This window comes from Eumetopias jubatus, unplaced genomic scaffold (assembly GCF_037043125.1).
Source record: "Eumetopias jubatus isolate StellerSeaLion01/CBP00866 unplaced genomic scaffold, mEumJub1_p1.0 scaffold_8, whole genome shotgun sequence".
Classification (NCBI taxonomy): Eukaryota; Metazoa; Chordata; class Mammalia; order Carnivora; family Otariidae; genus Eumetopias; species Eumetopias jubatus.
The window spans coordinates 131,858,882-131,870,661 of NW_028274814.1; positions in this window are offsets into that span (position 1 = coordinate 131,858,882).

Sequence of the window (11,780 nt, forward strand, 5' to 3'; positions counted from 1 at the left end):
CCCCCCCCGCTTCCTGTTTCCCGCCGGCGCTCCCGGCCCCGGCCCCGCGGGGTCCCGGCGGCCCGCCCACACCTGTCCGGCCTCCCGGCGGGGCGGGGACCGACCACGCACGCTCAGCACCCCCGCCCGCGCCGGGACACACCTTCCCCGGGGCACGCGGCGCCGGCTGCCCAGACGCGCAGCCCGCACGGCGGCCACACCCGCCCGCGGCCCGCCCGCACGCAGCGCACCCCGGCACGCGCATCCCGCCGGCACTCGGCGTACTCGCACAGAGCTCCCACAGCACGGGGGTCCCGCACGACCACGCACACAGCGCACGGGCTCTGTGCAGAGCCACACACGCAATCGCAGTCCTATCTGCTCCGTGACCGTGAAGCGAGGGGCCAGGGCTCCGGTGCTTACGGAACCCCGGAGGCCGCCCCCAGAGGCCTCCCGGGTCTAAAGCACTTCCAGGGCCCTGCTGGGCCGTGGGGCCACTGGCGCCCTCGGTGTGGGAGCAGTGCCTGGGAGCACGTCATCCTCATCCCAGCCGGGCCTCTGGCCTGCTCCTGACCTGGGCAAGTGACCAAGGGCTTGTCCTCTTGGGGCTCGTTGCCCCCAAATGGACTGCCAGCTCTGGCACCTGGCAGCCCCCGCGTGGGCAACAAAGGACAGAGGTCACGGCCACCTTCTCAGAGATGGGAGTCTGAACTGTAAGGGCGCCACTGCTAACACCCACCCTACATGAAGTCTCATTGAAAGCCAGGGGCCCCATGTTTCCCAAAGGGTGTTCCTCCAGAGGAGGGGCTGAATTCAGAAATGCTTGGGAGTAGTTCTGTGGTCAAAACCAAGTAAGTTTGAGAAGCGCTGCATCCATACTCCTCCTTCCCCCTTGGGAAACTCTTGGTCACTCACCATGATAAAGTCTACAACCGTAACTACTGGTGCTCGCGATACAGTCTCTCCGCGCATTAGAAATTGCCCGGGGTGCCTGCTGGGAGGGGGAATCAGGAGGAGCCAAATCCTAGCCCTGCCCCTTTCCTGAGGTCACCGTGCTGGGTGGGCCTGAGAGCGGAGACAATAAACCCATTAAATAAATGACTTTATGTAAAGTGCTCGGTACAGAGTTGGCGCTCAATGACAATAGCCAACAGTTTTGAGCGCTTATTATGTATGGAACTTATTACGTACAATTGTTTTCCAGAATATATAGCCCCTTAAATCAACAAACCCATTTGTTGGGGTCTGTGGGACTTCTCCTATTAGCCCCATTTTCCAGATGAGGAAACAGCTAAAATACGAGGAGCCACATGGGCAATATTGTTGGTGCTGTGCTAAGCCTGGAGGGGTGGGGGTCTGCCCGGCCCTTTATGAGCCTCCTGCCACCTGCCAACGCAGTCGCCTTCCCAGTCTCTTGGAACAGCACTGTTTGGTGCCCCGGACTAACCACCTTAGAGTAAATTGCTTGCAGCGGTAGGACTAGGGAATCCTCAACTCTGCCCAGGGGCATTAAAAACTAAAACTCAGGAAGAGGCAAGACAGAGAAGGGCGGTCCAGCAGAAAGAAGAGCCAGTGCAAAGGCCCAGAGGTGGGAAATCTCACTTTGTGTTCCCAAAGGGCCCTTCATTCCTCTCACTTGCTCAAACTTGCACCATTCCAAGCCATCAGTCCCGCTCACCAAAGTCCCCATGACTCAGAACCCCCAGGGGTAGAGATGAGGTGAGTGGGCGGTCCTGCCCAGAAGGCTGGTGAATAATCATCCCACTGGCTTTGCAGAGGGAGCTCTGACCCTGTGCTGGATTCTGAATTCATTACATGTCACGCAAGCCCAGAGAGGAGGCCCATCAGGTAAGGTTATGGGCAGACCGCCCGGTCCCAACCAGGAAACTGTTGACTTCACCAAGCTTTTGCGAGAATGAGCAGTCTCCGTGTGGACAAGGAAACCAGATTGAAATCCCTACTCTGCTCCTCATTTGTTACTGGACTTTGGGGAGCTGGATCCTCCTTTCTTGACTTAATTTCTCCCACCCATGCAGTGGGGTAGGCCTGAACAAAATGAAACTGCAGCATGGCACAGGCTCTGGAGCCAGACTGCCTGCATTCAAAGCCCTTTCCTGGTGCCTCAGTCTCCTTATCTGTAAAATGGGGAGGATAATAGTACCAATCAGATAGGGCTATTCTGAGGATGAAGGGAGTTAACACACACAGTGCCCTGCGTGTAATAAGTGTTCAGTATAGTACTGGCTGTTGCAATCTGCGAGGGCTCTGTCTGCTGGGAAGGCCCATGACCAGCAGATCCTGCCACCCCACCTCCACGTTCATCCTGGCTTCAGTGCCAGCACACTTGAACCCCAAAGAAACCTCTGCCCTAGTTTGTCTGGAATGCTCCTCCCTCCCTTTTTCTCATGACTGGCTCCTCTATACCCTTGAGTTCTCGGCTCACATGTTCCCTCCTCAGAGAGGTTTCCCTGTCTGCCCTGTGGAAAGATCCTGCCATTATTCCTCTGTCTCTTCCTCCTACTTTTGCCCGTTAGGGCTCTCATGAAAATCTGTCAGTTCTTCAATGCATCTGTCCACATCCATCCCTAATAGGATGTAAGCCCCTAAGGGCTAATGTGGTGTCCACCTCCGCATCCCTGCATCCGTAGAGCCTCGCTCGGTGCCGGGTACACAGCTGGTATGGCAGCAATACGGGGAGAAGAAATGAATGAGCAAATGAATAATACATATTAGGGTTCCGTGCATCTGACACACTGAGTAAGCTCCCAGAGCTCAGAAATGACAGGACCCCAGGGCCTGGGGCAATAATAACACTCACCAACACTGTAGAATTCTTCTTGTGTGCTGGGGTCATTCTGAGGGCTTTCCACAGATGATCCACACGACAGACCTGGGAAGTAGTCACTATTACCACCCCATTTCATGGACAAGGAAACTGAGGCTCCAAGCTAAGTAACTTGCCCAAGGGGACCCAGCTGGGAAGTGGGAGATCTGGGAATTTAATGCAGACACAATCTACTTTTGAGTCAACTTGCTTTCTTTTTTCTTTTTAATAGGCTTTATTTTTTTAGAGCAGTTTCAGGTTCACAGTAAAACCGACTGGAAGGTACAGAGATTTCCCATATACTCCTGCCTCCCCCATTATCACCATCAGCTTGCTTGTCAGCACTGCCCAACACTGCAGACAGGCAGGCTTCCTGCAGGAGGCAGGGCAGAAGCTGAGCCTGGGAGATTGGAAGAGATTTCTGCATACAGACCGGGAGCTCGCTTGCTCCTGCAGGAGGGAACCGAGTGTACCTGGGTGCAGCTGGAGTGAGTGGAGCGGAGAGGGCCCAGAGGAAGCCCTGGGGAAGGAAGTTACTAGGTGTTCTTGTTGCCTATTGGTGCATATCGACCCAGCCCAAACACAGAGGCGTGAAACACAACCACCAGTTTATTTGGCTTTGTGACTCTGCAGCGGGGTAGCTGGTCTCTGTTCACATGGCATCCGTTGGGACACATGAAAGGGCAGTGCATGCTGGACAGCTGGGGCTCCTCAGGTACCTCTCTCTTTCTGTGGGCTCACTGCACGGTCTGTCTCCAGGGCATGGTGGCATTGGGACAGCCATCTTCCTTACACGATGGTTTCAAAGACACACATCAGAAAGAGAGTTAGGGGAAGCCATCCCACTTTATGACCTAGCCCTGGCAGTCAGCCAGGGTCACTTCTGTCACCCTCCACTGGTCAAAGCAGTCATAAGCTTGCCCAGGTTTTGGGAGAGGGGGACGGGGACAGGGCATAAATGGCCTCTCTAGATGGAGGAGTGGCAACGTTCTGCTAGACATTTGAGGGAAATTTATTCCATCACTGCAGATGACTGGAGCTGGATCAAGGTGTCAGTCAGGAAGCCCATATACTGTAGATTCAGTCTCCGTGTCCTGGGTGGAGGTGACCTTCTGCCTCAAGCCTTCATTTAAAGCTTGGCAAACATTTTTACTCAGGTATAAAACACAGTAAGGTACACAGATCTTAAGCGTGAGCTCAGTCGATCTCTACTTATGTGTACACCCCGGCAACCACCCCCGCAATCAAGGTACTGAGTGTTCCCCATGCCAAGTCAAGACCCCCTCCAGAGGCAATTACTCTTCTGTCCTCGATCCCCATGGACTGAGTTTCAGCAATTTTGTTCTTCACATGAAAGGACTCATGCAGCGTGTGCTCTTTTGTCTCTGGAGTCTTTTCATGCACCCTGTGTTAGTGAAATTCTTTCATGACAGGTACGTGTGTTTGTAGATTGTCCGTTCTCAGTCCTGAGTGGTGCTCTCTTATGTGACTGTACTGTGGGGTGGGCATCTGGGTAGTTCCTGTTGGGGTTCACCGCTGCTGTGAACATTCAGGAGCATTCTGATAAACATATCCGGGCGTTTCTGTTGGATTCATCCTCAAGAGTGGGCTGGCCCGGTCACGGGGTCACCCGTGTTGGGCCTTGGTGATCTACCAGGCTGTCAGCCTTGCCCACGCCAGCACCATTTTACCCTCCCGCCAGCTCTGGGTGCCTTCCATATCCTCAGCAGCCCATGCTGAGATAAGTTTAATTTTAGCCAACTTCTTGGAGGTGAAGTGGAAACCACTTTTTCGAGTGAGGTCTCCCTCCCAGCCACCGTTTCTAAGACAAATGAAAGGCGATGTGAAGTGAAAGCGAACGCTATGGAACGTGGTGTCATTGCTGGACTTGGTTTTGCTCTGTGTTATGTGTTGCTGCCTTTATTGGGGTGATTCTGTATGGTGAGATGAGAAATAATAAACATAAGGCATGTCTGAGCCCTTCCTAGAACAGTTCTTGGTAAGGACAGGCAGCCACCTAGGAGACAACACTAAAGCAATGATCTCAGAAATGGGGAAGCCATGGGGACAGAGGTGAGCACGAAATCCACGTCACTGTAGAATTAAAACTAAACAAGGGAAGAAGAGTGGGGAAAAAAACCCACAAAATGTAAATGTTATAAACTCCAACAAAGCAAAAATAATCTAAGCAATAATAACAGAGAAGTGGGAAGGAGGGGAGGTGAGAGAAAGCAGAGAGGGAATCCATCTTCAACTTCAAAGGGTCCATTCATTCTGATTAAATTGAAATATGCAGTTTTTTTTATTTTACTCCAAGTGAAAGGTAAGATTGTGCAACTAGATACAAATAACCAACCCAACTATTTGGTACTTACAAGAGACAAGATTTAAATATAAGGACGCAGAAAGGTTTAAAAGGATAGAAAGACATACCACACAGGGCACCTGGGTGGCTCCGCTGTTTGAGCGTGGGACTCTTGGTTTCAGCTCAGGTCATGATTTCAGGGTCAAAAAATCGAGCCCCGCGTCAGGCTCCGCGCTCAGCAGAGTCTTCTTGAGTTTCTCCCTCTCCCTCTCCCTCTGCCCTTCCCCCTGCTCATGCCCTCTCTCTCTGTCTCATAAATAAATCTTTTTAAAAAAGAAAGACATACCACACAAACGATAACCAATCGAGTGTGCTGCAGGTGTCCCAGAGTAGACTTTAAGATAAGAAGCATTACTAGAGGGCGCCTGGGTGGCTCAGATGGTTGAGCGTCTGCCTTCGGCTCAGGTCATGATCCCAGGGTCCTGGGATCGAGTCCTGCATTGGGCTCCCTGCTCCTTGGGAGCCTGCTTCTCCCTCTGCCTCTCTCTCTCTCTCTCTGTCTCTTGTGAATAAATAAATTAAAAAAAATCAAAAAAAAGAAGCATTACTAGAAACAAAAGGGACATTTCAATCAGGAAGATATCAATCATCCCAAATGTGTATGCACCGAATGGCAGAGCTTCAAAATACAAGCAAAACTTAACAGAACTGGGGAGCCCGGCTGGCTCAGTTGGTGGAGCATGCGACTCTTGATCTGGGGATTGTGAGTTCAAGCCCCACGCTGGGTGTAGAGATTACTAAAAAATAAATAAATAAACTTAAGAAGTAAAATTATTTTTTTAAAAGGATGCTCATCATATGTCATTAGGGAATTGTACATTAAAACGATCATGAGATTACACACCAATTAGAATGGCCAAAATCCAAAATACTGACAACACCAAATGCTGAGGAGGCTGTGGAACAACAGGAATGCTCATCCACAGCTGGTGGGAATGCAAGATGGTACAGCCACTTTGGAAGACAGTTTGGCAATTTCTAACAAAATTAAACATACTCTTCCTATACGATCCAGCTATCACACTCCTTGGTCTTTACCCAGAGGAGTTGAAAACTTAAGGTCACACAAAAACCTACACATGGATATTTGTGGCAACTTTATTCACAACTGCCAAAACTCAGAAGCAACCAAAATGTCCATCAGGTGAATGAATAAAACTGTGGCATACCCAGGCAATGGAATATTCTTCAGCACCAAGAAGAAATGAGCTATCAAGCCATGAAAAACATGGAAGAACCTCGAATGTATATTACTGAGAGAAGCCAATATGGAAAGACTACATATAGTATGATTCTAACTCTGTGACATTCTGGAAAAAAAGCAAAACTATGGAGACGGCAAAAAGATCAGTGGTTTCCAGGGATGGGAGGGGAGGGATGAATAGACGGAGCACAGAGGATTTTTAGGACAGTGGGACTATTCTGTATGGTACTATAATGGTGGATACATGTCATTTCAAATTCATCCAAGCCCACAAAACGTACAACACCAAGAGTGAACCTAATGTAAACTATGGACTTTAGGCAATAATCTGTCAATGTTTCATTGATTGATAAAACAGGCTGTTGATCGTGGGGGGAGCTATGTTTGCAAGGGATATGTGGAAACCCTCTGAACTTTCCACTCAGTTTTGCTGTGAACCTAAAACTGCTCTAAAAAATAAAATCTATGCTCCATCTGTAGGAACATCAAAAACATCAACTTCCTAGGAATACAGGTTTCCCCCACTATGCACAAGCGGAGTGTTACTGTGAGAACTTTTGTAAGCCAAAATCCTCTAAAGAACAATTACCATTGGTTTCTACGGAAACATGTTTGAGTGCTCTAAGACCCCCCAAAAAATAACCTCTCTTAGGCTTTTCTGATACCTGAGGACACATCTTGCTAACAGATGCACAAAATAAATCTAGATAAAGCACAGACGCTCAGAGTTCCAAGCTCTAGCAGCTGGGTACTGAACACAGTCCCAGGGAAGGAGCTTGGAGGGGCGACTCTTGCCACTTGGGGGGTGAGCTGCTTCCCTAATGGCTCCTTGCAAAACCAATGCTGAATGGTATTTTTGCTTTGGGCCTTTTCTGGTAAAACTGAAAATCTTCAGATTTCTTTTGGCTCGTAAAAACAGGTGCTAATGGAAGTCTTCTGTAAAAACGAAGCAGCGAGACATGAACTTTGGAAAAACGGGGGATACCCGAAAATCAAACAGTGTGCAAGACCCCTACACTGAAAATACAAAATATGATTGAGCATCAGGGAAATACAAATAGAAACCACAATAAGATTCCATTTCACACCCATGAGGATAACTTAATCAAAGTGACAAACAGTAGCAAGTGTTGGCCAGGATGTGGAGAAATGAGAACCCTCTCCCATTGCTGATAGGAACGCAGGGGAAGAAAAGGTGCAGCCACTTCGGAAAAGAGTTTAGCAAGTCTTCAAAAGGTTAAATATAGAGTTCCCAGATGACCCAGAAATTTTCACCCCTAGGTATAAAATACCCAAGAGAATTGAAAATATCTGCCACACAAAGACTTACACATGATGTCCATCACAGCATTATTCAGAACAGCCCAAACGTGGAAACAACCTAGATGGCCATCAACTGATGCTCCTTGGGAGAAATAGAGTCTTTTTTATTTTTAAGATTTTATTTATTTATTTGACAGAGAGAGACACAGTGAGAGAGGGAACACAAGCAGGGGGAGTGGGAGAGGGAGAAGCAGGCCTCCCACTGAGCAGGGAGCCTGATGTGGGGCTCAATCCCAGGACCCTGGGACCATGACCTGAGCCGAAGGCAGACGCCTAATGACTGAGCCACCCAGGCGCCCCAGAAGGATGATCTTTTCAGTAAATAGTACTGGGTCAATTGGGCAGAACTGGGGAAAATGTGTGCGTGCACGTATTTGTGTGTGTGTGTGTGTGTGTGTGTGTGTGTGTGAGAGAGAGAAATCTCCCTCTGCCCTCCTCTTATAAGGATACATTTCGTTGGGGCACCTGGGTAGCTCAGTAGGTTAAGCGTCTGCCTTCGGCTCAGGTCAATATCTTGGGGTCCCGCGATTGAGTCCCACATTGGGTTCCCTGCTTAGCGGGGCGTTCTGCTTCTCCCTTTGCCCCTCCCACCCCCACTCGTGCTCGCTTGCATGCTCGCTCTCTCTCTTGCAAAAATAAATAAATAAAACTTAAAAAAAAAAAGGATACATGTGGTTGTATTTAGGACCCAACTAGATAATCCAGGATGATCTCCCTGTCTCAAAATCCTTAACTTAATCACATCTGCAAACACACTGCAGGGGTTGGGATGGGCACATCTTTGGGAGCCCATTTCTCAGCCTACCACAACCCCTACCTCACACCATAAACAGAAATAAATTCCATACCTAAATGTGGAAGATTAAAACAATAAAGCCTTAGAAGAAAATACAAGAGAACATCTTCATGACCTTGGAACAGGCAAAGTTTTCTTAAACCAAAAACAAAAGCACTAACCATTTAAAAAAAAAAGCATATGTATGTAAGTGGCCAATATTAAATTAAGAAATATGTTCAACAGGGGTGCCTGGGTGGCTTAGTCGGTTAAGGGTCTGTCTTCGGCTCAGGTCATGATCCCAGGGTCCTGGATGGAGCCCCATGTCAGGTTCCTGCTCAGCAGGGAGTCTGCTTCTCCCTCTGCCTCTGCCCCTCCCACCATGCTCTCTCTCTCTCTCTCAAATAAATAAATACAATCTTTAAAAAAAAAGAAATATGTTCAACAAAAAGTACACTTTAGAAGAGTTAAAAGACAACCCACAAAGTGGGAGAGGATATTTACAATACACGTATACAACAAAAAGTTTCTACTTTATATATATACATATATATAAAGAGCTCCTACACATCAATATGAGAAAGGCAGACACCCCAATAGAAACATGGGCAAAAGACTTAGATAAAAGAGCGTACCCAGATGGCCAGTAAATGCATGAAAGGGGGCTCAACCTCATTAGCAATCAGGGAAATGCAAACTGAAACCACAGTGCAATATCACCGTACACCTACCAGAATGGCCACAACGAAAAAGGTTGAAAATGCAAGTCAGGGAGGATGTTGAGTAATCAGAACTGGTGAGAACGTAAATTGCTTGCTACCATCACCTCGGAAATCTTTAGGGCAACTTCTGCTAAAACAGAACATCCGCAACTCTCCAAATGTCCGTCAATAGTAGAACAGATAAAATAGGGGCGCCTGGGTGGCTCAGTTGGTTAAGCCTCCGACTCTTGATCTCAGCTCAGGTCTTGATCTCAGGGTCGTGAGCTCAAGTCCCATGTTGGGCTCCACATTGGGCGTGGAACCTTCTTAAAAAGAGAAAGAGAGAAAAATAGCAGAATATATAAAATAAAGTGTGGACCACACAACAATGTGAGCAAATAATGTACAATTAGGCAACACGGAGGGGGTCCCACAAATGTGACACTGAGCAAGAGAAGCTGCAGACGAAAGAGGATATGATTCTATTTACACAGAGAACAAAAATAGGTCAAGATTTAACAGGTCAGGACAGTGGTTCCCTTTGTGGGGAGTTGGAAGGGGGCACAAAAAGGGTTCATGAGGGGCTGGTGGTGTTCAATGTCTTTTTTGTAATTATTATTTTTATTATTTTTTAAAGGTTTTATTTATTAGAGAGAGAGCACGAGCCATGTCTTTATCTGGGTGCTGGCTACATGTCGTGTTCAGTCTGTATACATTTACGAGTTTTATATGTATATATAAGTAGAGTTATATTTCAATAGAAAATTGTACCCACAAAAGCAAATTATACATTGTAGCATGAGTCAAATGCAAAAATGTAATTAAGTGACAACAGTAAACGCAGAATGTACATTGCATGCCACCATTCGTTTAAAAAAAACTGGGGTGGGTGCCTGGGTGACTCAGTCGGTTAAGTGACTGCCTTCGGCTCAGGTCATGATCCTGGAGTCCCCGGATCGAGTCCGGCATCGGGCTCCCCGCTCAGCGGGGAGTCTGCTTCTCCCTTCAACCCTCCCTCCTCTCATGTGCGCTCTATCTCTCATTCTCGCTCTCTCAAATAAATAAATAAAAATCTTTAAAAAAATCAGAAATGTAAAATTAAAAAAATAAAAAAATAAAAAAAACTGGGGTGTGTGTGAATATACGGGCATGTATATATGCATATGCGTACATCATCCCTTGAAGAATGTGGAAGAAACTGCCCTCAGCTTACTGTCTTTCAGAGGGGGATCTGGAGGCCTTCATGAAGTTTTATCCAGTAAGTATATTTTCAAAACTATTAAATAGTTCACCCATATGAAAAGGTTTACAGAAAGACAATAAACACCTAAAAAAATGTCTAAAAGACCAATATTTGGGAAGTACTGGGAAGTGGCAAGGTCCACAGTTACCTCATTTGGGTTTCTTTCCTCTTTCTCTTTTTTCTTTTTTTTAAGATTTTATTTATTTATTATTTGAGAGAGACCGAGAGAGAGAGAGCATGAGTGGAGAGAGCGAGAGGTAGGCCCACCGCGGAGCAGGGAGCCCTAGGCGGGGCTCGATCCCAAGACCCTGAGATCATGACCTGAGCCCAAGGCAGCCGCTTAACAGACCGAGCCACCCAGGCGCCCCCTCATTTGGGTTTCTGTTGGGATCAGAGCAAGGGGCTCCGGGTTGGGGTGGGGGTGGGATGGCTCACGTGCACCCCCTCCCCTTTACAGAAGAGGAAACCCGGGGGCAAGACAGCGGCCCAAGTCTGCGTGGCCTGCCCTCCTGCCCCCAGGTTCGACTCTGGCTAGTGGATAGGTGGTGGGGCTTTGGAGTCAGATGGGGGTGGAAGGTTGTGTGACCTCTGAGCCGGGCTCTGCTAGTCTGAAAAGTGGGGACAATACCCCCCACTTCGTTCTGATGTCAGCAGAACCGATGTACGTGGGTGGAATAGCTGGCGGGCCGCGGGAGCTCTGTAAGTGGCCGTCCCAACGCCGTCCGCAGGGAGGGACTGGCTGCAGCCTCCGCGCGCGCTGCTCCAAAACGGACACACGGTGGCGCCCTCCCCCCGCGGGTACCGCGAGGTCCCAGCCCCTGAGGGCGTTGGCTCCTGGAGAGAGGGACACGTGGGGGGAAGCTGCCTGGGCACACGCGAACTCACACTTCTGGGCCCTGGAGATGGAAGGGTGAAAGACGGAGGGCGTCCCTGTTCAAGGAGGCGGGACTGAAGGGGCTGGCAGCCCAGGAAGGAGGGAAAAGGGGAAACAGGCTCCACTGGCACTTGTCGTATGTGAGTGGTGGGCCCCTAAAAGATAGGTCCACCTGGAACCTGTGAATATGACCTTATTTAGAAAAAGAGTCTTTGCAGATGTAATTAAGATGAGGCTCTAGAGATGCGATCATCTTGGATTATCCAGGTGGACCCTAAACCAATGACAGGCGTCTTGTGAGGGAGGACGCTGACCTGGAGAAGGGCATGGGGTAGCAGCAGAGGTAGAAGTGATGGCAGCCACAAGCCAAGGAAGCCCCAGAGCTGGAAGAAGCAAGAAAGGACTCTCCCCTAGAGCCTTCCAGGGGAGCCCTGCCCCAACCTTGATTTCAGGCTTCTAGCCTCCAGAACCGTGAGGAAATAAATTTCTGTT